The sequence below is a fragment of the Sardina pilchardus genome, chromosome 2, assembly GCF_963854185.1.
Source record: "Sardina pilchardus chromosome 2, fSarPil1.1, whole genome shotgun sequence".
Taxonomy (NCBI): Eukaryota; Metazoa; Chordata; class Actinopteri; order Clupeiformes; family Clupeidae; genus Sardina; species Sardina pilchardus.
In genome coordinates, this window is record NC_084995.1 from 774,720 (window position 1) to 799,338 (window position 24,619).

A 24,619-nucleotide genomic window follows, 5' to 3' on the forward strand; every position below is an offset into this window, starting at 1 on the left:
AAGAGAAGAACGCTGACCGCCGGATGACCGCCGGACTCGGGCGAGAGGCCTCGTGGTCTGGTCTGGCGCCTGCGCAGTCGGATTTCCTAGGAGACAGCAGACGAGAGAGTTAGTTCCACAGACAGACAGACAGACAGACAGACAGACAGACAGACAGACAGACAGACAGACAGACAGACAGACAGACAGACAGACAGACAGATAAATAAATACATCATTTAAAAAAAAAAAAAAAAAAAAAAAAAAAGAGAAAAAGAGCGGGAAAACGCAACAGCGGGCGAAAAGGGAGGTAGAGACCTGGGAGAGAGGGTTCTTGTGTTCTTGTGTTCTTGTGTTCTTGGGTTCTTGGGTTCTTGGGTTCTTGGGTTCTTGGGTTCTTTTCTTCAACATTCAAAGAGATGTGCACCGTTCCTGGAGTCACTGCAATACCAGGTCGATGCGTGGAGCGGACGGAGCAAGCCCCTCTTCCGTCTCCCTGTTCCAAAAATCAGATTAATATATAGTCCTCGGGTAGAGGACGTATCAGATATTAAACTGATAAGAACAGATACTACACTTGATCTTAGCCAAAAGGCCGAGAAGCGATACCCCTCGACCGTACGGGGTCCGGCGGCCCCCCGGGCGACTCACCAGACGCCGGTACTCCGCGGAGGGGCGGGGCAAGAGAAGAACGCTGACCGCCGGATGACCGCCGGACTCGGGCGAGAGGCCTCGTGGTCTGGTCTGGCGCTCTGCGCAGTCGGATTTCCTAGGAGACAGCAGACGAGAGAGTTAGTTCCACAGACAGACAGACAGACAGACAGACAGACAGACAGACAGACAGACAGACAGACAGACAGACAGACAGACAGACAGACAGACAGATAAATAAATACATCATTTAAAAAAAAAAAAAAAAAAAAAAAAAAAGAGAAAAAGAGCGGGAAAACGCAACAGCGGGCGAAAAGGGAGGTAGAGACCTGGGAGAGAGGGTTCTTGTGTTCTTGTGTTCTTGTGTTCTTGGGTTCTTGGGTTCTTGGGTTCTTGGGTTCTTGGGTTCTTTTCTTCAACATTCAAAGAGATGTGCACCGTTCCTGGAGTCACTGCAATACCAGGTCGATGCGTGGAGCGGACGGAGCAAGCCCCTCTTCCGTCTCCCTGTTCCAAAAATCAGATTAATATATAGTCCTCGGGTAGAGGACGTATCAGATATTAAACTGATAAGAACAGATACTACACTTGATCTTAGCCAAAAGGCCGAGAAGCGATACCCCTCGACCGTACGGGGTCCGGCGGCCCCCCGGGCGACTCACCAGACGCCGGTACTCCGCGGAGGGGCGGGGCAAGAGAAGAACGCTGACCGCCGGATGACCGCCGGACTCGGGCGAGAGGCCTCGTGGTCTGGTCTGGCGCCTGCGCAGTCGGATTTCCTAGGAGACAGCAGACGAGAGAGTTAGTTCCACAGACAGACAGACAGACAGACAGACAGACAGACAGACAGACAGACAGACAGACAGACAGACAGACAGACAGACAGACAGACAGATAAATAAATACATCATTTAAAAAAAAAAAAAAAAAAAAAAAAAAAGAGAAAAAGAGCGGGAAAACGCAACAGCGGGCGAAAAGGGAGGTAGAGACCTGGGAGAGAGGGTTCTTGTGTTCTTGTGTTCTTGTGTTCTTGGGTTCTTGGGTTCTTGGGTTCTTGGGTTCTTGGGTTCTTTTCTTCAACATTCAAAGAGATGTGCACCGTTCCTGGAGTCACTGCAATACCAGGTCGATGCGTGGAGCGGACGGAGCAAGCCCCTCTTCCGTCTCCCTGTTCCAAAAATCAGATTAATATATAGTCCTCGGGTAGAGGACGTATCAGATATTAAACTGATAAGAACAGATACTACACTTGATCTTAGCCAAAAGGCCGAGAAGCGATACCCCTCGACCGTACGGGGTCCGGCGGCCCCCCGGGCGACTCACCAGACGCCGGTACTCCGCGGAGGGGCGGGGCAAGAGAAGAACGCTGACCGCCGGATGACCGCCGGACTCGGGCGAGAGGCCTCGTGGTCTGGTCTGGCGCCTGCGCAGTCGGATTTCCTAGGAGACAGCAGACGAGAGAGTTAGTTCCACAGACAGACAGACAGACAGACAGACAGACAGACAGACAGACAGACAGACAGACAGACAGACAGACAGACAGACAGACAGACAGATAAATAAATACATCATTTAAAAAAAAAAAAAAAAAAAAAAAAAAAGAGAAAAAGAGCGGGAAAACGCAACAGCGGGCGAAAAGGGAGGTAGAGACCTGGGAGAGAGGGTTCTTGTGTTCTTGTGTTCTTGTGTTCTTGGGTTCTTGGGTTCTTGGGTTCTTGGGTTCTTGGGTTCTTTTCTTCAACATTCAAAGAGATGTGCACCGTTCCTGGAGTCACTGCAATACCAGGTCGATGCGTGGAGCGGACGGAGCAAGCCCCTCTTCCGTCTCCCTGTTCCAAAAATCAGATTAATATATAGTCCTCGGGTAGAGGACGTATCAGATATTAAACTGATAAGAACAGATACTACACTTGATCTTAGCCAAAAGGCCGAGAAGCGATACCCCTCGACCGTACGGGGTCCGGCGGCCCCCCGGGCGACTCACCAGACGCCGGTACTCCGCGGAGGGGCGGGGCAAGAGAAGAACGCTGACCGCCGGATGACCGCCGGACTCGGGCGAGAGGCCTCGTGGTCTGGTCTGGCGCCTGCGCAGTCGGATTTCCTAGGAGACAGCAGACGAGAGAGTTAGTTCCACAGACAGACAGACAGACAGACAGACAGACAGACAGACAGACAGACAGACAGACAGACAGACAGACAGACAGACAGACAGACAGATAAATAAATACATCATTTAAAAAAAAAAAAAAAAAAAAAAAAAAAGAGAAAAAGAGCGGGAAAACGCAACAGCGGGCGAAAAGGGAGGTAGAGACCTGGGAGAGAGGGTTCTTGTGTTCTTGTGTTCTTGTGTTCTTGGGTTCTTGGGTTCTTGGGTTCTTGGGTTCTTGGGTTCTTTTCTTCAACATTCAAAGAGATGTGCACCGTTCCTGGAGTCACTGCAATACCAGGTCGATGCGTGGAGCGGACGGAGCAAGCCCCTCTTCCGTCTCCCTGTTCCAAAAATCAGATTAATATATAGTCCTCGGGTAGAGGACGTATCAGATATTAAACTGATAAGAACAGATACTACACTTGATCTTAGCCAAAAGGCCGAGAAGCGATACCCCTCGACCGTACGGGGTCCGGCGGCCCCCCGGGCGACTCACCAGACGCCGGTACTCCGCGGAGGGGCGGGGCAAGAGAAGAACGCTGACCGCCGGATGACCGCCGGACTCGGGCGAGAGGCCTCGTGGTCTGGTCTGGCGCCTGCGCAGTCGGATTTCCTAGGAGACAGCAGACGAGAGAGTTAGTTCCACAGACAGACAGACAGACAGACAGACAGACAGACAGACAGACAGACAGACAGACAGACAGACAGACAGACAGACAGACAGACAGATAAATAAATACATCATTTAAAAAAAAAAAAAAAAAAAAAAAAAAAGAGAAAAAGAGCGGGAAAACGCAACAGCGGGCGAAAAGGGAGGTAGAGACCTGGGAGAGAGGGTTCTTGTGTTCTTGTGTTCTTGTGTTCTTGGGTTCTTGGGTTCTTGGGTTCTTGGGTTCTTGGGTTCTTTTCTTCAACATTCAAAGAGATGTGCACCGTTCCTGGAGTCACTGCAATACCAGGTCGATGCGTGGAGCGGACGGAGCAAGCCCCTCTTCCGTCTCCCTGTTCCAAAAATCAGATTAATATATAGTCCTCGGGTAGAGGACGTATCAGATATTAAACTGATAAGAACAGATACTACACTTGATCTTAGCCAAAAGGCCGAGAAGCGATACCCCTCGACCGTACGGGGTCCGGCGGCCCCCCGGGCGACTCACCAGACGCCGGTACTCCGCGGAGGGGCGGGGCAAGAGAAGAACGCTGACCGCCGGATGACCGCCGGACTCGGGCGAGAGGCCTCGTGGTCTGGTCTGGCGCCTGCGCAGTCGGATTTCCTAGGAGACAGCAGACGAGAGAGTTAGTTCCACAGACAGACAGACAGACAGACAGACAGACAGACAGACAGACAGACAGACAGACAGACAGACAGACAGACAGACAGACAGACAGATAAATAAATACATCATTTAAAAAAAAAAAAAAAAAAAAAAAAAAAGAGAAAAAGAGCGGGAAAACGCAACAGCGGGCGAAAAGGGAGGTAGAGACCTGGGAGAGAGGGTTCTTGTGTTCTTGTGTTCTTGTGTTCTTGGGTTCTTGGGTTCTTGGGTTCTTGGGTTCTTGGGTTCTTTTCTTCAACATTCAAAGAGATGTGCACCGTTCCTGGAGTCACTGCAATACCAGGTCGATGCGTGGAGCGGACGGAGCAAGCCCCTCTTCCGTCTCCCTGTTCCAAAAATCAGATTAATATATAGTCCTCGGGTAGAGGACGTATCAGATATTAAACTGATAAGAACAGATACTACACTTGATCTTAGCCAAAAGGCCGAGAAGCGATACCCCTCGACCGTACGGGGTCCGGCGGCCCCCCGGGCGACTCACCAGACGCCGGTACTCCGCGGAGGGGCGGGGCAAGAGAAGAACGCTGACCGCCGGATGACCGCCGGACTCGGGCGAGAGGCCTCGTGGTCTGGTCTGGCGCCTGCGCAGTCGGATTTCCTAGGAGACAGCAGACGAGAGAGTTAGTTCCACAGACAGACAGACAGACAGACAGACAGACAGACAGACAGACAGACAGACAGACAGACAGACAGACAGACAGACAGACAGACAGATAAATAAATACATCATTTAAAAAAAAAAAAAAAAAAAAAAAAAAAGAGAAAAAGAGCGGGAAAACGCAACAGCGGGCGAAAAGGGAGGTAGAGACCTGGGAGAGAGGGTTCTTGTGTTCTTGTGTTCTTGTGTTCTTGGGTTCTTGGGTTCTTGGGTTCTTGGGTTCTTGGGTTCTTTTCTTCAACATTCAAAGAGATGTGCACCGTTCCTGGAGTCACTGCAATACCAGGTCGATGCGTGGAGCGGACGGAGCAAGCCCCTCTTCCGTCTCCCTGTTCCAAAAATCAGATTAATATATAGTCCTCGGGTAGAGGACGTATCAGATATTAAACTGATAAGAACAGATACTACACTTGATCTTAGCCAAAAGGCCGAGAAGCGATACCCCTCGACCGTACGGGGTCCGGCGGCCCCCCGGGCGACTCACCAGACGCCGGTACTCCGCGGAGGGGCGGGGCAAGAGAAGAACGCTGACCGCCGGATGACCGCCGGACTCGGGCGAGAGGCCTCGTGGTCTGGTCTGGCGCCTGCGCAGTCGGATTTCCTAGGAGACAGCAGACGAGAGAGTTAGTTCCACAGACAGACAGACAGACAGACAGACAGACAGACAGACAGACAGACAGACAGACAGACAGACAGACAGACAGACAGACAGACAGATAAATAAATACATCATTTAAAAAAAAAAAAAAAAAAAAAAAAAAAGAGAAAAAGAGCGGGAAAACGCAACAGCGGGCGAAAAGGGAGGTAGAGACCTGGGAGAGAGGGTTCTTGTGTTCTTGTGTTCTTGTGTTCTTGGGTTCTTGGGTTCTTGGGTTCTTGGGTTCTTGGGTTCTTTTCTTCAACATTCAAAGAGATGTGCACCGTTCCTGGAGTCACTGCAATACCAGGTCGATGCGTGGAGCGGACGGAGCAAGCCCCTCTTCCGTCTCCCTGTTCCAAAAATCAGATTAATATATAGTCCTCGGGTAGAGGACGTATCAGATATTAAACTGATAAGAACAGATACTACACTTGATCTTAGCCAAAAGGCCGAGAAGCGATACCCCTCGACCGTACGGGGTCCGGCGGCCCCCCGGGCGACTCACCAGACGCCGGTACTCCGCGGAGGGGCGGGGCAAGAGAAGAACGCTGACCGCCGGATGACCGCCGGACTCGGGCGAGAGGCCTCGTGGTCTGGTCTGGCGCCTGCGCAGTCGGATTTCCTAGGAGACAGCAGACGAGAGAGTTAGTTCCACAGACAGACAGACAGACAGACAGACAGACAGACAGACAGACAGACAGACAGACAGACAGACAGACAGACAGACAGACAGACAGATAAATAAATACATCATTTAAAAAAAAAAAAAAAAAAAAAAAAAAAGAGAAAAAGAGCGGGAAAACGCAACAGCGGGCGAAAAGGGAGGTAGAGACCTGGGAGAGAGGGTTCTTGTGTTCTTGTGTTCTTGTGTTCTTGGGTTCTTGGGTTCTTGGGTTCTTGGGTTCTTGGGTTCTTTTCTTCAACATTCAAAGAGATGTGCACCGTTCCTGGAGTCACTGCAATACCAGGTCGATGCGTGGAGCGGACGGAGCAAGCCCCTCTTCCGTCTCCCTGTTCCAAAAATCAGATTAATATATAGTCCTCGGGTAGAGGACGTATCAGATATTAAACTGATAAGAACAGATACTACACTTGATCTTAGCCAAAAGGCCGAGAAGCGATACCCCTCGACCGTACGGGGTCCGGCGGCCCCCCGGGCGACTCACCAGACGCCGGTACTCCGCGGAGGGGCGGGGCAAGAGAAGAACGCTGACCGCCGGATGACCGCCGGACTCGGGCGAGAGGCCTCGTGGTCTGGTCTGGCGCCTGCGCAGTCGGATTTCCTAGGAGACAGCAGACGAGAGAGTTAGTTCCACAGACAGACAGACAGACAGACAGACAGACAGACAGACAGACAGACAGACAGACAGACAGACAGACAGACAGACAGACAGACAGATAAATAAATACATCATTTAAAAAAAAAAAAAAAAAAAAAAAAAAAGAGAAAAAGAGCGGGAAAACGCAACAGCGGGCGAAAAGGGAGGTAGAGACCTGGGAGAGAGGGTTCTTGTGTTCTTGTGTTCTTGTGTTCTTGGGTTCTTGGGTTCTTGGGTTCTTGGGTTCTTGGGTTCTTTTCTTCAACATTCAAAGAGATGTGCACCGTTCCTGGAGTCACTGCAATACCAGGTCGATGCGTGGAGCGGACGGAGCAAGCCCCTCTTCCGTCTCCCTGTTCCAAAAATCAGATTAATATATAGTCCTCGGGTAGAGGACGTATCAGATATTAAACTGATAAGAACAGATACTACACTTGATCTTAGCCAAAAGGCCGAGAAGCGATACCCCTCGACCGTACGGGGTCCGGCGGCCCCCCGGGCGACTCACCAGACGCCGGTACTCCGCGGAGGGGCGGGGCAAGAGAAGAACGCTGACCGCCGGATGACCGCCGGACTCGGGCGAGAGGCCTCGTGGTCTGGTCTGGCGCCTGCGCAGTCGGATTTCCTAGGAGACAGCAGACGAGAGAGTTAGTTCCACAGACAGACAGACAGACAGACAGACAGACAGACAGACAGACAGACAGACAGACAGACAGACAGACAGACAGACAGACAGACAGATAAATAAATACATCATTTAAAAAAAAAAAAAAAAAAAAAAAAAAAGAGAAAAAGAGCGGGAAAACGCAACAGCGGGCGAAAAGGGAGGTAGAGACCTGGGAGAGAGGGTTCTTGTGTTCTTGTGTTCTTGTGTTCTTGGGTTCTTGGGTTCTTGGGTTCTTGGGTTCTTGGGTTCTTTTCTTCAACATTCAAAGAGATGTGCACCGTTCCTGGAGTCACTGCAATACCAGGTCGATGCGTGGAGCGGACGGAGCAAGCCCCTCTTCCGTCTCCCTGTTCCAAAAATCAGATTAATATATAGTCCTCGGGTAGAGGACGTATCAGATATTAAACTGATAAGAACAGATACTACACTTGATCTTAGCCAAAAGGCCGAGAAGCGATACCCCTCGACCGTACGGGGTCCGGCGGCCCCCCGGGCGACTCACCAGACGCCGGTACTCCGCGGAGGGGCGGGGCAAGAGAAGAACGCTGACCGCCGGATGACCGCCGGACTCGGGCGAGAGGCCTCGTGGTCTGGTCTGGCGCCTGCGCAGTCGGATTTCCTAGGAGACAGCAGACGAGAGAGTTAGTTCCACAGACAGACAGACAGACAGACAGACAGACAGACAGACAGACAGACAGACAGACAGACAGACAGACAGACAGACAGACAGACAGATAAATAAATACATCATTTAAAAAAAAAAAAAAAAAAAAAAAAAAGAGAGAAAAAGAGCGGGAAAACGCAACAGCGGGCGAAAAGGGAGGTAGAGACCTGGGAGAGAGGGTTCTTGTGTTCTTGTGTTCTTGTGTTCTTGGGTTCTTGGGTTCTTGGGTTCTTGGGTTCTTGGGTTCTTTTCTTCAACATTCAAAGAGATGTGCACCGTTCCTGGAGTCACTGCAATACCAGGTCGATGCGTGGAGCGGACGGAGCAAGCCCCTCTTCCGTCTCCCTGTTCCAAAAATCAGATTAATATATAGTCCTCGGGTAGAGGACGTATCAGATATTAAACTGATAAGAACAGATACTACACTTGATCTTAGCCAAAAGGCCGAGAAGCGATACCCCTCGACCGTACGGGGTCCGGCGGCCCCCCGGGCGACTCACCAGACGCCGGTACTCCGCGGAGGGGCGGGGCAAGAGAAGAACGCTGACCGCCGGATGACCGCCGGACTCGGGCGAGAGGCCTCGTGGTCTGGTCTGGCGCCTGCGCAGTCGGATTTCCTAGGAGACAGCAGACGAGAGAGTTAGTTCCACAGACAGACAGACAGACAGACAGACAGACAGACAGACAGACAGACAGACAGACAGACAGACAGACAGACAGACAGACAGACAGATAAATAAATACATCATTTAAAAAAAAAAAAAAAAAAAAAAAAAAAGAGAAAAAGAGCGGGAAAACGCAACAGCGGGCGAAAAGGGAGGTAGAGACCTGGGAGAGAGGGTTCTTGTGTTCTTGTGTTCTTGTGTTCTTGGGTTCTTGGGTTCTTGGGTTCTTGGGTTCTTGGGTTCTTTTCTTCAACATTCAAAGAGATGTGCACCGTTCCTGGAGTCACTGCAATACCAGGTCGATGCGTGGAGCGGACGGAGCAAGCCCCTCTTCCGTCTCCCTGTTCCAAAAATCAGATTAATATATAGTCCTCGGGTAGAGGACGTATCAGATATTAAACTGATAAGAACAGATACTACACTTGATCTTAGCCAAAAGGCCGAGAAGCGATACCCCTCGACCGTACGGGGTCCGGCGGCCCCCCGGGCGACTCACCAGACGCCGGTACTCCGCGGAGGGGCGGGGCAAGAGAAGAACGCTGACCGCCGGATGACCGCCGGACTCGGGCGAGAGGCCTCGTGGTCTGGTCTGGCGCCTGCGCAGTCGGATTTCCTAGGAGACAGCAGACGAGAGAGTTAGTTCCACAGACAGACAGACAGACAGACAGACAGACAGACAGACAGACAGACAGACAGACAGACAGACAGACAGACAGACAGACAGACAGATAAATAAATACATCATTTAAAAAAAAAAAAAAAAAAAAAAAAAAAGAGAAAAAGAGCGGGAAAACGCAACAGCGGGCGAAAAGGGAGGTAGAGACCTGGGAGAGAGGGTTCTTGTGTTCTTGTGTTCTTGTGTTCTTGGGTTCTTGGGTTCTTGGGTTCTTGGGTTCTTGGGTTCTTTTCTTCAACATTCAAAGAGATGTGCACCGTTCCTGGAGTCACTGCAATACCAGGTCGATGCGTGGAGCGGACGGAGCAAGCCCCTCTTCCGTCTCCCTGTTCCAAAAATCAGATTAATATATAGTCCTCGGGTAGAGGACGTATCAGATATTAAACTGATAAGAACAGATACTACACTTGATCTTAGCCAAAAGGCCGAGAAGCGATACCCCTCGACCGTACGGGGTCCGGCGGCCCCCCGGGCGACTCACCAGACGCCGGTACTCCGCGGAGGGGCGGGGCAAGAGAAGAACGCTGACCGCCGGATGACCGCCGGACTCGGGCGAGAGGCCTCGTGGTCTGGTCTGGCGCCTGCGCAGTCGGATTTCCTAGGAGACAGCAGACGAGAGAGTTAGTTCCACAGACAGACAGACAGACAGACAGACAGACAGACAGACAGACAGACAGACAGACAGACAGACAGACAGACAGACAGACAGACAGATAAATAAATACATCATTTAAAAAAAAAAAAAAAAAAAAAAAAAAAGAGAAAAAGAGCGGGAAAACGCAACAGCGGGCGAAAAGGGAGGTAGAGACCTGGGAGAGAGGGTTCTTGTGTTCTTGTGTTCTTGTGTTCTTGGGTTCTTGGGTTCTTGGGTTCTTGGGTTCTTGGGTTCTTTTCTTCAACATTCAAAGAGATGTGCACCGTTCCTGGAGTCACTGCAATACCAGGTCGATGCGTGGAGCGGACGGAGCAAGCCCCTCTTCCGTCTCCCTGTTCCAAAAATCAGATTAATATATAGTCCTCGGGTAGAGGACGTATCAGATATTAAACTGATAAGAACAGATACTACACTTGATCTTAGCCAAAAGGCCGAGAAGCGATACCCCTCGACCGTACGGGGTCCGGCGGCCCCCCGGGCGACTCACCAGACGCCGGTACTCCGCGGAGGGGCGGGGCAAGAGAAGAACGCTGACCGCCGGATGACCGCCGGACTCGGGCGAGAGGCCTCGTGGTCTGGTCTGGCGCCTGCGCAGTCGGATTTCCTAGGAGACAGCAGACGAGAGAGTTAGTTCCACAGACAGACAGACAGACAGACAGACAGACAGACAGACAGACAGACAGACAGACAGACAGACAGACAGACAGACAGACAGACAGATAAATAAATACATCATTTAAAAAAAAAAAAAAAAAAAAAAAAAAAGAGAAAAAGAGCGGGAAAACGCAACAGCGGGCGAAAAGGGAGGTAGAGACCTGGGAGAGAGGGTTCTTGTGTTCTTGTGTTCTTGTGTTCTTGGGTTCTTGGGTTCTTGGGTTCTTGGGTTCTTGGGTTCTTTTCTTCAACATTCAAAGAGATGTGCACCGTTCCTGGAGTCACTGCAATACCAGGTCGATGCGTGGAGCGGACGGAGCAAGCCCCTCTTCCGTCTCCCTGTTCCAAAAATCAGATTAATATATAGTCCTCGGGTAGAGGACGTATCAGATATTAAACTGATAAGAACAGATACTACACTTGATCTTAGCCAAAAGGCCGAGAAGCGATACCCCTCGACCGTACGGGGTCCGGCGGCCCCCCGGGCGACTCACCAGACGCCGGTACTCCGCGGAGGGGCGGGGCAAGAGAAGAACGCTGACCGCCGGATGACCGCCGGACTCGGGCGAGAGGCCTCGTGGTCTGGTCTGGCGCCTGCGCAGTCGGATTTCCTAGGAGACAGCAGACGAGAGAGTTAGTTCCACAGACAGACAGACAGACAGACAGACAGACAGACAGACAGACAGACAGACAGACAGACAGACAGACAGACAGACAGACAGACAGATAAATAAATACATCATTTAAAAAAAAAAAAAAAAAAAAAAAAAAAGAGAAAAAGAGCGGGAAAACGCAACAGCGGGCGAAAAGGGAGGTAGAGACCTGGGAGAGAGGGTTCTTGTGTTCTTGTGTTCTTGTGTTCTTGGGTTCTTGGGTTCTTGGGTTCTTGGGTTCTTGGGTTCTTTTCTTCAACATTCAAAGAGATGTGCACCGTTCCTGGAGTCACTGCAATACCAGGTCGATGCGTGGAGCGGACGGAGCAAGCCCCTCTTCCGTCTCCCTGTTCCAAAAATCAGATTAATATATAGTCCTCGGGTAGAGGACGTATCAGATATTAAACTGATAAGAACAGATACTACACTTGATCTTAGCCAAAAGGCCGAGAAGCGATACCCCTCGACCGTACGGGGTCCGGCGGCCCCCCGGGCGACTCACCAGACGCCGGTACTCCGCGGAGGGGCGGGGCAAGAGAAGAACGCTGACCGCCGGATGACCGCCGGACTCGGGCGAGAGGCCTCGTGGTCTGGTCTGGCGCCTGCGCAGTCGGATTTCCTAGGAGACAGCAGACGAGAGAGTTAGTTCCACAGACAGACAGACAGACAGACAGACAGACAGACAGACAGACAGACAGACAGACAGACAGACAGACAGACAGACAGACAGACAGATAAATAAATACATCATTTAAAAAAAAAAAAAAAAAAAAAAAAAAAGAGAAAAAGAGCGGGAAAACGCAACAGCGGGCGAAAAGGGAGGTAGAGACCTGGGAGAGAGGGTTCTTGTGTTCTTGTGTTCTTGTGTTCTTGGGTTCTTGGGTTCTTGGGTTCTTGGGTTCTTGGGTTCTTTTCTTCAACATTCAAAGAGATGTGCACCGTTCCTGGAGTCACTGCAATACCAGGTCGATGCGTGGAGCGGACGGAGCAAGCCCCTCTTCCGTCTCCCTGTTCCAAAAATCAGATTAATATATAGTCCTCGGGTAGAGGACGTATCAGATATTAAACTGATAAGAACAGATACTACACTTGATCTTAGCCAAAAGGCCGAGAAGCGATACCCCTCGACCGTACGGGGTCCGGCGGCCCCCCGGGCGACTCACCAGACGCCGGTACTCCGCGGAGGGGCGGGGCAAGAGAAGAACGCTGACCGCCGGATGACCGCCGGACTCGGGCGAGAGGCCTCGTGGTCTGGTCTGGCGCCTGCGCAGTCGGATTTCCTAGGAGACAGCAGACGAGAGAGTTAGTTCCACAGACAGACAGACAGACAGACAGACAGACAGACAGACAGACAGACAGACAGACAGACAGACAGACAGACAGACAGACAGACAGATAAATAAATACATCATTTAAAAAAAAAAAAAAAAAAAAAAAAAAAGAGAAAAAGAGCGGGAAAACGCAACAGCGGGCGAAAAGGGAGGTAGAGACCTGGGAGAGAGGGTTCTTGTGTTCTTGTGTTCTTGTGTTCTTGGGTTCTTGGGTTCTTGGGTTCTTGGGTTCTTGGGTTCTTTTCTTCAACATTCAAAGAGATGTGCACCGTTCCTGGAGTCACTGCAATACCAGGTCGATGCGTGGAGCGGACGGAGCAAGCCCCTCTTCCGTCTCCCTGTTCCAAAAATCAGATTAATATATAGTCCTCGGGTAGAGGACGTATCAGATATTAAACTGATAAGAACAGATACTACACTTGATCTTAGCCAAAAGGCCGAGAAGCGATACCCCTCGACCGTACGGGGTCCGGCGGCCCCCCGGGCGACTCACCAGACGCCGGTACTCCGCGGAGGGGCGGGGCAAGAGAAGAACGCTGACCGCCGGATGACCGCCGGACTCGGGCGAGAGGCCTCGTGGTCTGGTCTGGCGCCTGCGCAGTCGGATTTCCTAGGAGACAGCAGACGAGAGAGTTAGTTCCACAGACAGACAGACAGACAGACAGACAGACAGACAGACAGACAGACAGACAGACAGACAGACAGACAGACAGACAGACAGACAGATAAATAAATACATCATTTAAAAAAAAAAAAAAAAAAAAAAAAAAAGAGAAAAAGAGCGGGAAAACGCAACAGCGGGCGAAAAGGGAGGTAGAGACCTGGGAGAGAGGGTTCTTGTGTTCTTGTGTTCTTGTGTTCTTGGGTTCTTGGGTTCTTGGGTTCTTGGGTTCTTGGGTTCTTTTCTTCAACATTCAAAGAGATGTGCACCGTTCCTGGAGTCACTGCAATACCAGGTCGATGCGTGGAGCGGACGGAGCAAGCCCCTCTTCCGTCTCCCTGTTCCAAAAATCAGATTAATATATAGTCCTCGGGTAGAGGACGTATCAGATATTAAACTGATAAGAACAGATACTACACTTGATCTTAGCCAAAAGGCCGAGAAGCGATACCCCTCGACCGTACGGGGTCCGGCGGCCCCCCGGGCGACTCACCAGACGCCGGTACTCCGCGGAGGGGCGGGGCAAGAGAAGAACGCTGACCGCCGGATGACCGCCGGACTCGGGCGAGAGGCCTCGTGGTCTGGTCTGGCGCCTGCGCAGTCGGATTTCCTAGGAGACAGCAGACGAGAGAGTTAGTTCCACAGACAGACAGACAGACAGACAGACAGACAGACAGACAGACAGACAGACAGACAGACAGACAGACAGACAGACAGACAGACAGATAAATAAATACATCATTTAAAAAAAAAAAAAAAAAAAAAAAAAAAGAGAAAAAGAGCGGGAAAACGCAACAGCGGGCGAAAAGGGAGGTAGAGACCTGGGAGAGAGGGTTCTTGTGTTCTTGTGTTCTTGTGTTCTTGGGTTCTTGGGTTCTTGGGTTCTTGGGTTCTTGGGTTCTTTTCTTCAACATTCAAAGAGATGTGCACCGTTCCTGGAGTCACTGCAATACCAGGTCGATGCGTGGAGCGGACGGAGCAAGCCCCTCTTCCGTCTCCCTGTTCCAAAAATCAGATTAATATATAGTCCTCGGGTAGAGGACGTATCAGATATTAAACTGATAAGAACAGATACTACACTTGATCTTAGCCAAAAGGCCGAGAAGCGATACCCCTCGACCGTACGGGGTCCGGCGGCCCCCCGGGCGACTCACCAGACGCCGGTACTCCGCGGAGGGGCGGGGCAAGAGAAGAACGCTGACCGCCGGATGACCGCCGGACTCGGGCGAGAGGCCTCGTGGTCTGGTCTGGCGCCTGCGCAGTCGGATTTCCTAGGAGACAGCAGACGAGAGAGTTAGTTCCACAGACAGACAGACAGACAGACAGACAGACAGACAGACAGACAGACAGACAGACAGACAGACAGACAGACAGACAGACAGACAGATAAATAAATACATCATTTAAAAAAAAAAAAAAAAAAAAAAAAAAAGAGAAAAAGAGCGGGAAAACGCAACAGCGGGCGAAAAGGGAGGTAGAGACCTGGGAGAGAGGGTTCTTGTGTTCTTGTGTTCTTGTGTTCTTGGGTTCTTGGGTTCTTGGGTTCTTGGGTTCTTGGGTTCTTTTCTTCAACATTCAAAGAGATGTGCACCGTTCCTGGAGTCACTGCAATACCAGGTCGATGCGTGGAGCGGACGGAGCAAGCCCCTCTTCCGTCTCCCTGTTCCAAAAATCAGATTAATATATAGTCCTCGGGTAGAGGACGTATCAGATATTAAACTGATAAGAACAGATACTACACTTGATCTTAGCCAAAAGGCCGAGAAGCGATACCCCTCGACCGTACGGGGTCCGGCGGCCCCCCGGGCGACTCACCAGACGCCGGTACTCCGCGGAGGGGCGGGGCAAGAGAAGAACGCTGACCGCCGGATGACCGCCGGACTCGGGCGAGAGGCCTCGTGGTCTGGTCTGGCGCCTGCGCAGTCGGATTTCCTAGGAGACAGCAGACGAGAGAGTTAGTTCCACAGACAGACAGACAGACAGACAGACAGACAGACAGACAGACAGACAGACAGACAGACAGACAGACAGACAGACAGACAGACAGATAAATAAATACATCATTTAAAAAAAAAAAAAAAAAAAAAAAAAAAGAGAAAAAGAGCGGGAAAACGCAACAGCGGGCGAAAAGGGAGGTAGAGACCTGGGAGAGAGGGTTCTTGTGTTCTTGTGTTCTTGTGTTCTTGGGTTCTTGGGTTCTTGGGTTCTTGGGTTCTTGGGTTCTTTTCTTCAACATTCAAAGAGATGTGCACCGTTCCTGGAGTCACTGCAATACCAGGTCGATGCGTGGAGCGGACGGAGCAAGCCCCTCTTCCGTCTCCCTGTTCCAAAAATCAGATTAATATATAGTCCTCGGGTAGAGGACGTATCAGATATTAAACTGATAAGAACAGATACTACACTTGATCTTAGCCAAAAGGCCGAGAAGCGATACCCCTCGACCGTACGGGGTCCGGCGGCCCCCCGGGCGACTCACCAGACGCCGGTACTCCGCGGAGGGGCGGGGCAAGAGAAGAACGCTGACCGCCGGATGACCGCCGGACTCGGGCGAGAGGCCTCGTGGTCTGGTCTGGCGCCTGCGCAGTCGGATTTCCTAGGAGACAGCAGACGAGAGAGTTAGTTCCACAGACAGACAGACAGACAGACAGACAGACAGACAGACAGACAGACAGACAGACAGACAGACAGACAGACAGACAGACAGACAGATAAATAAATACATCATTTAAAAAAAAAAAAAAAAAAAAAAAAAAAGAGAAAAAGAGCGGGAAAACGCAACAGCGGGCGAAAAGGGAGGTAGAGACCTGGGAGAGAGGGTTCTTGTGTTCTTGTGTTCTTGTGTTCTTGGGTTCTTGGGTTCTTGGGTTCTTGGGTTCTTGGGTTCTTTTCTTCAACATTCAAAGAGATGTGCACCGTTCCTGGAGTCACTGCAATACCAGGTCGATGCGTGGAGCGGACGGAGCAAGCCCCTCTTCCGTCTCCCTGTTCCAAAAATCAGATTAATATATAGTCCTCGGGTAGAGGACGTATCAGATATTAAACTGATAAGAACAGATACTACACTTGATCTTAGCCAAAAGGCCGAGAAGCGATACCCCTCGACCGTACGGGGTCCGGCGGCCCCCCGGGCGACTCACCAGACGCCGGTACTCCGCGGAGGGGCGGGGCAAGAGAAGAACGCTGACCGCCGGATGACCGCCGGACTCGGGCGAGAGGCCTCGTGGTCTGGTCTGGCGCCTGCGCAGTCGGATTTCCTAGGAGACAGCAGACGAGAGAGTTAGTTCCACAGACAGACAGACAGACAGACAGACAGACAGACAGACAGACAGACAGACAGACAGACAGACAGACAGACAGACAGACAGACAGATAAATAAATACATCATTTAAAAAAAAAAAAAAAAAAAAAAAAAAAGAGAAAAAGAGCGGGAAAACGCAACAGCGGGCGAAAAGGGAGGTAGAGACCTGGGAGAGAGGGTTCTTGTGTTCTTGTGTTCTTGTGTTCTTGGGTTCTTGGGTTCTTGGGTTCTTGGGTTCTTGGGTTCTTTTCTTCAACATTCAAAGAGATGTGCACCGTTCCTGGAGTCACTGCAATACCAGGTCGATGCGTGGAGCGGACGGAGCAAGCCCCTCTTCCGTCTCCCTGTTCCAAAAATCAGATTAATATATAGTCCTCGGGTAGAGGACGTATCAGATATTAAACTGATAAGAACAGATACTACACTTGATCTTAGCCAAAAGGCCGAGAAGCGATACCCCTCGACCGTACGGGGTCCGGCGGCCCCCCGGGCGACTCACCAGACGCCGGTACTCCGCGGAGGGGCGGGGCAAGAGAAGAACGCTGACCGCCGGATGACCGCCGGACTCGGGCGAGAGGCCTCGTGGTCTGGTCTGGCGCCTGCGCAGTCGGATTTCCTAGGAGACAGCAGACGAGAGAGTTAGTTCCACAGACAGACAGACAGACAGACAGACAGACAGACAGACAGACAGACAGACAGACAGACAGACAGACAGACAGACAGACAGACAGATAAATAAATACATCATTTAAAAAAAAAAAAAAAAAAAAAAAAAAAGAGAAAAAGAGCGGGAAAACGCAACAGCGGGCGAAAAGGGAGGTAGAGACCTGGGAGAGAGGGTTCTTGTGTTCTTGTGTTCTTGTGTTCTTGGGTTCTTGGGTTCTTGGGTTCTTGGGTTCTTGGGTTCTTTTCTTCAACATTCAAAGAGATGTGCACCGTTCCTGGAGTCACTGCAATACCAGGTCGATGCGTGGAGCGGACGGAGCAAGCCCCTCTTCCGTCTCCCTGTTCCAAAAATCAGATTAATATATAGTCCTCGGGTAGAGGACGTATCAGATATTAAACTGATAAGAACAGATACTACACTTGATCTTAGCCAAAAGGCCGAGAAGCGATACCCCTCGACCGTACGGGGTCCGGCGGCCCCCCGGGCGACTCACCAGACGCCGGTACTCCGCGGAGGGGCGGGGCAAGAGAAGAACGCTGACCGCCGGATGACCGCCGGACTCGGGCGAGAGGCCTCGTGGTCTGGTCTGGCGCCTGCGCAGTCGGATTTCCTAGGAGACAGCAGACGAGAGAGTTAGTTCCACAGACAGACAGACAGACAGACAGACAGACAGACAGACAGACAGACAGACAGACAGACAGACAGACAGACAGACAGACAGACAGATAAATAAATACATCATTTAAAAAAAAAAAAAAAAAAAAAAAAAAAGAGAAAAAGAGCGGGAAAACGCAACAGCGGGCGAAAAGGGAGGTAGAGACCTGGGAGAGAGGGTTCTTGTGTTCTTGTGTTCTTGTGTTCTTGGGTTCTTGGGTTCTTGGGTTCTTGGGTTCTTGGGTTCTTTTCTTCAACATTCAAAGAGATGTGCACCGTTCCTGGAGTCACTGCAATACCAGGTCGATGCGTGGAGCGGACGGAGCAAGCCCCTCTTCCGTCTCCCTGTTCCAAAAATCAGATTAATATATAGTCCTCGGGTAGAGGACGTATCAGATATTAAACTGATAAGAACAGATACTACACTTGATCTTAGCCAAAAGGCCGAGAAGCGATACCCCTCGACCGTACGGGGTCCGGCGGCCCCCCGGGCGACTCACCAGACGCCGGTACTCCGCGGAGGGGCGGGGCAAGAGAAGAACGCTGACCGCCGGATGACCGCCGGACTCGGGCGAGAGGCCTCGTGGTCTGGTCTGGCGCCTGCGCAGTCGGATTTCCTAGGAGACAGCAGACGAGAGAGTTAGTTCCACAGACAGACAGACAGACAGACAGACAGACAGACAGACAGACAGACAGACAGACAGACAGACAGACAGACAGACAGACAGACAGATAAATAAATACATCATTTAAAAAAAAAAAAAAAAAAAAAAAAAAAGAGAAAAAGAGCGGGAAAACGCAACAGCGGGCGAAAAGGGAGGTAGAGACCTGGGAGAGAGGGTTCTTGTGTTCTTGTGTTCTTGTGTTCTTGGGTTCTTGGGTTCTTGGGTTCTTGGGTTCTTGGGTTCTTTTCTTCAACATTCAAAGAGATGTGCACCGTTCCTGGAGTCACTGCAATACCAGGTCGATGCGTGGAGCGGACGGAGCAAGCCCCTCTTCCGTCTCCCTGTTCCAAAAATCAGATTAATATATAGTCCTCGGGTAGAGGACGTATCAGATATTAAACTGATAAGAACAGATACTACACTTGATCTTAGCCAAAAGGCCGAGAAGCGATACCCCTCGACCGTACGGGGTCCGGCGGCCCCCCGGGCGACTCACCAGACGCCGGTACTCCGCGGAGGGGCGGGGCAAGAGAAGAACGCTGACCGCCGGATGACCGCCGGACTCGGGCGAGAGGCCTCGTGGTCTGGTCTGGCGCCTGCGCAGTCGGATTTCCTAGGAGACAGCAGACGAGAGAGTTAGTTCCACAGACAGACAGACAGACAGACAGACAGACAGACAGACAGACAGACAGACAGACAGACAGACAGACAGACAGACAGACAGACAGATAAATAAATACATCATTTAAAAAAAAAAAAAAAAAAAAAAAAAAAGAGAAAAAGAGCGGGAAAACGCAACAGCGGGCGAAAAGGGAGGTAGAGACCTGGGAGAGAGGGTTCTTGTGTTCTTGTGTTCTTGTGTTCTTGGGTTCTTGGGTTCTTGGGTTCTTGGGTTCTTGGGTTCTTTTCTTCAACATTCAAAGAGATGTGCACCGTTCCTGGAGTCACTGCAATACCAGGTCGATGCGTGGAGCGGACGGAGCAAGCCCCTCTTCCGTCTCCCTGTTCCAAAAATCAGATTAATATATAGTCCTCGGGTAGAGGACGTATCAGATATTAAACTGATAAGAACAGATACTACACTTGATCTTAGCCAAAAGGCCGAGAAGCGATACCCCTCGACCGTACGGGGTCCGGCGGCCCCCCGGGCGACTCACCAGACGCCGGTACTCCGCGGAGGGGCGGGGCAAGAGAAGAACGCTGACCGCCGGATGACCGCCGGACTCGGGCGAGAGGCCTCGTGGTCTGGTCTGGCGCCTGCGCAGTCGGATTTCCTAGGAGACAGCAGACGAGAGAGTTAGTTCCACAGACAGACAGACAGACAGACAGACAGACAGACAGACAGACAGACAGACAGACAGACAGACAGACAGACAGACAGACAGACAGATAAATAAATACATCATTTAAAAAAAAAAAAAAAAAAAAAAAAAAAGAGAAAAAGAGCGGGAAAACGCAACAGCGGGCGAAAAGGGAGGTAGAGACCTGGGAGAGAGGGTTCTTGTGTTCTTGTGTTCTTGTGTTCTTGGGTTCTTGGGTTCTTGGGTTCTTGGGTTCTTGGGTTCTTTTCTTCAACATTCAAAGAGATGTGCACCGTTCCTGGAGTCACTGCAATACCAGGTCGATGCGTGGAGCGGACGGAGCAAGCCCCTCTTCCGTCTCCCTGTTCCAAAAATCAGATTAATATATAGTCCTCGGGTAGAGGACGTATCAGATATTAAACTGATAAGAACAGATACTACACTTGATCTTAGCCAAAAGGCCGAGAAGCGATACCCCTCGACCGTACGGGGTCCGGCGGCCCCCCGGGCGACTCACCAGACGCCGGTACTCCGCGGAGGGGCGGGGCAAGAGAAGAACGCTGACCGCCGGATGACCGCCGGACTCGGGCGAGAGGCCTCGTGGTCTGGTCTGGCGCCTGCGCAGTCGGATTTCCTAGGAGACAGCAGACGAGAGAGTTAGTTCCACAGACAGACAGACAGACAGACAGACAGACAGACAGACAGACAGACAGACAGACAGACAGACAGACAGACAGACAGACAGACAGATAAATAAATACATCATTTAAAAAAAAAAAAAAAAAAAAAAAAAAAGAGAAAAAGAGCGGGAAAACGCAACAGCGGGCGAAAAGGGAGGTAGAGACCTGGGAGAGAGGGTTCTTGTGTTCTTGTGTTCTTGTGTTCTTGGGTTCTTGGGTTCTTGGGTTCTTGGGTTCTTGGGTTCTTTTCTTCAACATTCAAAGAGATGTGCACCGTTCCTGGAGTCACTGCAATACCAGGTCGATGCGTGGAGCGGACGGAGCAAGCCCCTCTTCCGTCTCCCTGTTCCAAAAATCAGATTAATATATAGTCCTCGGGTAGAGGACGTATCAGATATTAAACTGATAAGAACAGATACTACACTTGATCTTAGCCAAAAGGCCGAGAAGCGATACCCCTCGACCGTACGGGGTCCGGCGGCCCCCCGGGCGACTCACCAGACGCCGGTACTCCGCGGAGGGGCGGGGCAAGAGAAGAACGCTGACCGCCGGATGACCGCCGGACTCGGGCGAGAGGCCTCGTGGTCTGGTCTGGCGCCTGCGCAGTCGGATTTCCTAGGAGACAGCAGACGAGAGAGTTAGTTCCACAGACAGACAGACAGACAGACAGACAGACAGACAGACAGACAGACAGACAGACAGACAGACAGACAGACAGACAGACAGACAGATAAATAAATACATCATTTAAAAAAAAAAAAAAAAAAAAAAAAAAAGAGAAAAAGAGCGGGAAAACGCAACAGCGGGCGAAAAGGGAGGTAGAGACCTGGGAGAGAGGGTTCTTGTGTTCTTGTGTTCTTGTGTTCTTGGGTTCTTGGGTTCTTGGGTTCTTGGGTTCTTGGGTTCTTTTCTTCAACATTCAAAGAGATGTGCACCGTTCCTGGAGTCACTGCAATACCAGGTCGATGCGTGGAGCGGACGGAGCAAGCCCCTCTTCCGTCTCCCTGTTCCAAAAATCAGATTAATATATAGTCCTCGGGTAGAGGACGTATCAGATATTAAACTGATAAGAACAGATACTACACTTGATCTTAGCCAAAAGGCCGAGAAGCGATACCCCTCGACCGTACGGGGTCCGGCGGCCCCCCGGGCGACTCACCAGACGCCGGTACTCCGCGGAGGGGCGGGGCAAGAGAAGAACGCTGACCGCCGGATGACCGCCGGACTCGGGCGAGAGGCCTCGTGGTCTGGTCTGGCGCCTGCGCAGTCGGATTTCCTAGGAGACAGCAGACGAGAGAGTTAGTTCCACAGACAGACAGACAGACAGACAGACAGACAGACAGACAGACAGACAGACAGACAGACAGACAGACAGACAGACAGACAGACAGATAAATAAATACATCATTTAAAAAAAAAAAAAAAAAAAAAAAAAAAGAGAAAAAGAGCGGGAAAACGCAACAGCGGGCGAAAAGGGAGGTAGAGACCTGGGAGAGAGGGTTCTTGTGTTCTTGTGTTCTTGTGTTCTTGGGTTCTTGGGTTCTTGGGTTCTTGGGTTCTTGGGTTCTTTTCTTCAACATTCAAAGAGATGTGCACCGTTCCTGGAGTCACTGCAATACCAGGTCGATGCGTGGAGCGGACGGAGCAAGCCCCTCTTCCGTCTCCCTGTTCCAAAAATCAGATTAATATATAGTCCTCGGGTAGAGGACGTATCAGATATTAAACTGATAAGAACAGATACTACACTTGATCTTAGCCAAAAGGCCGAGAAGCGATACCCCTCGACCGTACGGGGTCCGGCGGCCCCCCGGGCGACTCACCAGACGCCGGTACTCCGCGGAGGGGCGGGGCAAGAGAAGAACGCTGACCGCCGGATGACCGCCGGACTCGGGCGAGAGGCCTCGTGGTCTGGTCTGGCGCCTGCGCAGTCGGATTTCCTAGGAGACAGCAGACGAGAGAGTTAGTTCCACAGACAGACAGACAGACAGACAGACAGACAGACAGACAGACAGACAGACAGACAGACAGACAGACAGACAGACAGACAGACAGATAAATAAATACATCATTTAAAAAAAAAAAAAAAAAAAAAAAAAAAGAGAAAAAGAGCGGGAAAACGCAACAGCGGGCGAAAAGGGAGGTAGAGACCTGGGAGAGAGGGTTCTTGTGTTCTTGTGTTCTTGTGTTCTTGGGTTCTTGGGTTCTTGGGTTCTTGGGTTCTTGGGTTCTTTTCTTCAACATTCAAAGAGATGTGCACCGTTCCTGGAGTCACTGCAATACCAGGTCGATGCGTGGAGCGGACGGAGCAAGCCCCTCTTCCGTCTCCCTGTTCCAAAAATCAGATTAATATATAGTCCTCGGGTAGAGGACGTATCAGATATTAAACTGATAAGAACAGATACTACACTTGATCTTAGCCAAAAGGCCGAGAAGCGATACCCCTCGACCGTACGGGGTCCGGCGGCCCCCCGGGCGACTCACCAGACGCCGGTACTCCGCGGAGGGGCGGGGCAAGAGAAGAACGCTGACCGCCGGATGACCGCCGGACTCGGGCGAGAGGCCTCGTGGTCTGGTCTGGCGCCTGCGCAGTCGGATTTCCTAGGAGACAGCAGACGAGAGAGTTAGTTCCACAGACAGACAGACAGACAGACAGACAGACAGACAGACAGACAGACAGACAGACAGACAGACAGACAGACAGACAGACAGACAGATAAATAAATACATCATTTAAAAAAAAAAAAAAAAAAAAAAAAAAAGAGAAAAAGAGCGGGAAAACGCAACAGCGGGCGAAAAGGGAGGTAGAGACCTGGGAGAGAGGGTTCTTGTGTTCTTGTGTTCTTGTGTTCTTGGGTTCTTGGGTTCTTGGGTTCTTGGGTTCTTGGGTTCTTTTCTTCAACATTCAAAGAGATGTGCACCGTTCCTGGAGTCACTGCAATACCAGGTCGATGCGTGGAGCGGACGGAGCAAGCCCCTCTTCCGTCTCCCTGTTCCAAAAATCAGATTAATATATAGTCCTCGGGTAGAGGACGTATCAGATATTAAACTGATAAGAACAGATACTACACTTGATCTTAGCCAAAAGGCCGAGAAGCGATACCCCTCGACCGTACGGGGTCCGGCGGCCCCCCGGGCGACTCACCAGACGCCGGTACTCCGCGGAGGGGCGGGGCAAGAGAAGAACGCTGACCGCCGGATGACCGCCGGACTCGGGCGAGAGGCCTCGTGGTCTGGTCTGGCGCCTGCGCAGTCGGATTTCCTAGGAGACAGCAGACGAGAGAGTTAGTTCCACAGACAGACAGACAGACAGACAGACAGACAGACAGACAGACAGACAGACAGACAGACAGACAGACAGACAGACAGACAGACAGATAAATAAATACATCATTTAAAAAAAAAAAAAAAAAAAAAAAAAAAGAGAAAAAGAGCGGGAAAACGCAACAGCGGGCGAAAAGGGAGGTAGAGACCTGGGAGAGAGGGTTCTTGTGTTCTTGTGTTCTTGTGTTCTTGGGTTCTTGGGTTCTTGGGTTCTTGGGTTCTTGGGTTCTTTTCTTCAACATTCAAAGAGATGTGCACCGTTCCTGGAGTCACTGCAATACCAGGTCGATGCGTGGAGCGGACGGAGCAAGCCCCTCTTCCGTCTCCCTGTTCCAAAAATCAGATTAATATATAGTCCTCGGGTAGAGGACGTATCAGATATTAAACTGATAAGAACAGATACTACACTTGATCTTAGCCAAAAGGCCGAGAAGCGATACCCCTCGACCGTACGGGGTCCGGCGGCCCCCCGGGCGACTCACCAGACGCCGGTACTCCGCGGAGGGGCGGGGCAAGAGAAGAACGCTGACCGCCGGATGACCGCCGGACTCGGGCGAGAGGCCTCGTGGTCTGGTCTGGCGCCTGCGCAGTCGGATTTCCTAGGAGACAGCAGACGAGAGAGTTAGTTCCACAGACAGACAGACAGACAGACAGACAGACAGACAGACAGACA

The 24,619-nt window shown here is 51.2% G+C and overlaps 37 non-coding genes across 37 annotated transcripts; all 37 read right to left on the minus strand.

The window, feature by feature from the left end:
- Positions 1-395: 395 nt before the first annotated feature.
- On the minus strand, positions 396-586 carry LOC134075318 (U2 spliceosomal RNA). The gene has a single exon (XR_009938075.1). It is a non-coding gene; the product is annotated as a U2 spliceosomal RNA (small nuclear RNA).
- Positions 587-1,057: 471 nt separating this feature from the next.
- Positions 1,058-1,248, minus strand: LOC134075319 (U2 spliceosomal RNA). Its single transcript, XR_009938076.1, has one exon. It is a non-coding gene; the product is annotated as a U2 spliceosomal RNA (small nuclear RNA).
- Positions 1,249-1,718: 470 nt separating this feature from the next.
- On the minus strand, positions 1,719-1,909 carry LOC134075320 (U2 spliceosomal RNA). The gene has a single exon (XR_009938077.1). It is a non-coding gene; the product is annotated as a U2 spliceosomal RNA (small nuclear RNA).
- Positions 1,910-2,379: 470 nt separating this feature from the next.
- Positions 2,380-2,570, minus strand: LOC134075321 (U2 spliceosomal RNA). Its single transcript, XR_009938078.1, has one exon. It is a non-coding gene; the product is annotated as a U2 spliceosomal RNA (small nuclear RNA).
- Positions 2,571-3,040: 470 nt separating this feature from the next.
- On the minus strand, positions 3,041-3,231 carry LOC134075322 (U2 spliceosomal RNA). The gene has a single exon (XR_009938079.1). It is a non-coding gene; the product is annotated as a U2 spliceosomal RNA (small nuclear RNA).
- A 470-nt stretch (positions 3,232-3,701) lies between these two features.
- On the minus strand, positions 3,702-3,892 carry LOC134075324 (U2 spliceosomal RNA). The gene has a single exon (XR_009938081.1). It is a non-coding gene; the product is annotated as a U2 spliceosomal RNA (small nuclear RNA).
- Positions 3,893-4,362: 470 nt separating this feature from the next.
- Positions 4,363-4,553, minus strand: LOC134075325 (U2 spliceosomal RNA). The gene has a single exon (XR_009938082.1). It is a non-coding gene; the product is annotated as a U2 spliceosomal RNA (small nuclear RNA).
- Positions 4,554-5,023: 470 nt separating this feature from the next.
- On the minus strand, positions 5,024-5,214 carry LOC134075326 (U2 spliceosomal RNA). Its single transcript, XR_009938083.1, has one exon. It is a non-coding gene; the product is annotated as a U2 spliceosomal RNA (small nuclear RNA).
- Positions 5,215-5,684: 470 nt separating this feature from the next.
- LOC134075327 (U2 spliceosomal RNA) lies at positions 5,685-5,875 on the minus strand. Its single transcript, XR_009938084.1, has one exon. It is a non-coding gene; the product is annotated as a U2 spliceosomal RNA (small nuclear RNA).
- Positions 5,876-6,345: 470 nt separating this feature from the next.
- Positions 6,346-6,536, minus strand: LOC134075328 (U2 spliceosomal RNA). The gene has a single exon (XR_009938085.1). It is a non-coding gene; the product is annotated as a U2 spliceosomal RNA (small nuclear RNA).
- A 470-nt stretch (positions 6,537-7,006) lies between these two features.
- On the minus strand, positions 7,007-7,197 carry LOC134075329 (U2 spliceosomal RNA). Its single transcript, XR_009938086.1, has one exon. It is a non-coding gene; the product is annotated as a U2 spliceosomal RNA (small nuclear RNA).
- Positions 7,198-7,667: 470 nt separating this feature from the next.
- On the minus strand, positions 7,668-7,858 carry LOC134075330 (U2 spliceosomal RNA). Its single transcript, XR_009938087.1, has one exon. It is a non-coding gene; the product is annotated as a U2 spliceosomal RNA (small nuclear RNA).
- Positions 7,859-8,329: 471 nt separating this feature from the next.
- On the minus strand, positions 8,330-8,520 carry LOC134075331 (U2 spliceosomal RNA). Its single transcript, XR_009938088.1, has one exon. It is a non-coding gene; the product is annotated as a U2 spliceosomal RNA (small nuclear RNA).
- A 470-nt stretch (positions 8,521-8,990) lies between these two features.
- Positions 8,991-9,181, minus strand: LOC134075332 (U2 spliceosomal RNA). The gene has a single exon (XR_009938089.1). It is a non-coding gene; the product is annotated as a U2 spliceosomal RNA (small nuclear RNA).
- A 470-nt stretch (positions 9,182-9,651) lies between these two features.
- Positions 9,652-9,842, minus strand: LOC134075333 (U2 spliceosomal RNA). Its single transcript, XR_009938090.1, has one exon. It is a non-coding gene; the product is annotated as a U2 spliceosomal RNA (small nuclear RNA).
- A 470-nt stretch (positions 9,843-10,312) lies between these two features.
- On the minus strand, positions 10,313-10,503 carry LOC134075335 (U2 spliceosomal RNA). Its single transcript, XR_009938092.1, has one exon. It is a non-coding gene; the product is annotated as a U2 spliceosomal RNA (small nuclear RNA).
- A 470-nt stretch (positions 10,504-10,973) lies between these two features.
- On the minus strand, positions 10,974-11,164 carry LOC134075336 (U2 spliceosomal RNA). The gene has a single exon (XR_009938093.1). It is a non-coding gene; the product is annotated as a U2 spliceosomal RNA (small nuclear RNA).
- A 470-nt stretch (positions 11,165-11,634) lies between these two features.
- On the minus strand, positions 11,635-11,825 carry LOC134075337 (U2 spliceosomal RNA). The gene has a single exon (XR_009938094.1). It is a non-coding gene; the product is annotated as a U2 spliceosomal RNA (small nuclear RNA).
- A 470-nt stretch (positions 11,826-12,295) lies between these two features.
- LOC134075338 (U2 spliceosomal RNA) lies at positions 12,296-12,486 on the minus strand. Its single transcript, XR_009938095.1, has one exon. It is a non-coding gene; the product is annotated as a U2 spliceosomal RNA (small nuclear RNA).
- A 470-nt stretch (positions 12,487-12,956) lies between these two features.
- On the minus strand, positions 12,957-13,147 carry LOC134075339 (U2 spliceosomal RNA). Its single transcript, XR_009938096.1, has one exon. It is a non-coding gene; the product is annotated as a U2 spliceosomal RNA (small nuclear RNA).
- Positions 13,148-13,617: 470 nt separating this feature from the next.
- Positions 13,618-13,808, minus strand: LOC134075341 (U2 spliceosomal RNA). Its single transcript, XR_009938097.1, has one exon. It is a non-coding gene; the product is annotated as a U2 spliceosomal RNA (small nuclear RNA).
- Positions 13,809-14,278: 470 nt separating this feature from the next.
- On the minus strand, positions 14,279-14,469 carry LOC134075342 (U2 spliceosomal RNA). Its single transcript, XR_009938098.1, has one exon. It is a non-coding gene; the product is annotated as a U2 spliceosomal RNA (small nuclear RNA).
- Positions 14,470-14,939: 470 nt separating this feature from the next.
- Positions 14,940-15,130, minus strand: LOC134075343 (U2 spliceosomal RNA). The gene has a single exon (XR_009938099.1). It is a non-coding gene; the product is annotated as a U2 spliceosomal RNA (small nuclear RNA).
- A 470-nt stretch (positions 15,131-15,600) lies between these two features.
- LOC134075344 (U2 spliceosomal RNA) lies at positions 15,601-15,791 on the minus strand. Its single transcript, XR_009938100.1, has one exon. It is a non-coding gene; the product is annotated as a U2 spliceosomal RNA (small nuclear RNA).
- A 470-nt stretch (positions 15,792-16,261) lies between these two features.
- On the minus strand, positions 16,262-16,452 carry LOC134075345 (U2 spliceosomal RNA). Its single transcript, XR_009938101.1, has one exon. It is a non-coding gene; the product is annotated as a U2 spliceosomal RNA (small nuclear RNA).
- A 470-nt stretch (positions 16,453-16,922) lies between these two features.
- On the minus strand, positions 16,923-17,113 carry LOC134075347 (U2 spliceosomal RNA). Its single transcript, XR_009938103.1, has one exon. It is a non-coding gene; the product is annotated as a U2 spliceosomal RNA (small nuclear RNA).
- A 470-nt stretch (positions 17,114-17,583) lies between these two features.
- Positions 17,584-17,774, minus strand: LOC134075348 (U2 spliceosomal RNA). The gene has a single exon (XR_009938104.1). It is a non-coding gene; the product is annotated as a U2 spliceosomal RNA (small nuclear RNA).
- A 470-nt stretch (positions 17,775-18,244) lies between these two features.
- LOC134075349 (U2 spliceosomal RNA) lies at positions 18,245-18,435 on the minus strand. The gene has a single exon (XR_009938105.1). It is a non-coding gene; the product is annotated as a U2 spliceosomal RNA (small nuclear RNA).
- A 470-nt stretch (positions 18,436-18,905) lies between these two features.
- Positions 18,906-19,096, minus strand: LOC134075350 (U2 spliceosomal RNA). The gene has a single exon (XR_009938106.1). It is a non-coding gene; the product is annotated as a U2 spliceosomal RNA (small nuclear RNA).
- A 470-nt stretch (positions 19,097-19,566) lies between these two features.
- On the minus strand, positions 19,567-19,757 carry LOC134075351 (U2 spliceosomal RNA). Its single transcript, XR_009938107.1, has one exon. It is a non-coding gene; the product is annotated as a U2 spliceosomal RNA (small nuclear RNA).
- A 470-nt stretch (positions 19,758-20,227) lies between these two features.
- LOC134075352 (U2 spliceosomal RNA) lies at positions 20,228-20,418 on the minus strand. The gene has a single exon (XR_009938108.1). It is a non-coding gene; the product is annotated as a U2 spliceosomal RNA (small nuclear RNA).
- A 470-nt stretch (positions 20,419-20,888) lies between these two features.
- Positions 20,889-21,079, minus strand: LOC134075353 (U2 spliceosomal RNA). The gene has a single exon (XR_009938109.1). It is a non-coding gene; the product is annotated as a U2 spliceosomal RNA (small nuclear RNA).
- A 470-nt stretch (positions 21,080-21,549) lies between these two features.
- LOC134075354 (U2 spliceosomal RNA) lies at positions 21,550-21,740 on the minus strand. The gene has a single exon (XR_009938110.1). It is a non-coding gene; the product is annotated as a U2 spliceosomal RNA (small nuclear RNA).
- Positions 21,741-22,210: 470 nt separating this feature from the next.
- Positions 22,211-22,401, minus strand: LOC134075355 (U2 spliceosomal RNA). The gene has a single exon (XR_009938111.1). It is a non-coding gene; the product is annotated as a U2 spliceosomal RNA (small nuclear RNA).
- Positions 22,402-22,871: 470 nt separating this feature from the next.
- Positions 22,872-23,062, minus strand: LOC134075357 (U2 spliceosomal RNA). Its single transcript, XR_009938112.1, has one exon. It is a non-coding gene; the product is annotated as a U2 spliceosomal RNA (small nuclear RNA).
- A 470-nt stretch (positions 23,063-23,532) lies between these two features.
- LOC134075359 (U2 spliceosomal RNA) lies at positions 23,533-23,723 on the minus strand. Its single transcript, XR_009938114.1, has one exon. It is a non-coding gene; the product is annotated as a U2 spliceosomal RNA (small nuclear RNA).
- A 470-nt stretch (positions 23,724-24,193) lies between these two features.
- LOC134075360 (U2 spliceosomal RNA) lies at positions 24,194-24,384 on the minus strand. Its single transcript, XR_009938115.1, has one exon. It is a non-coding gene; the product is annotated as a U2 spliceosomal RNA (small nuclear RNA).
- Positions 24,385-24,619: the final 235 nt, after the last annotated feature.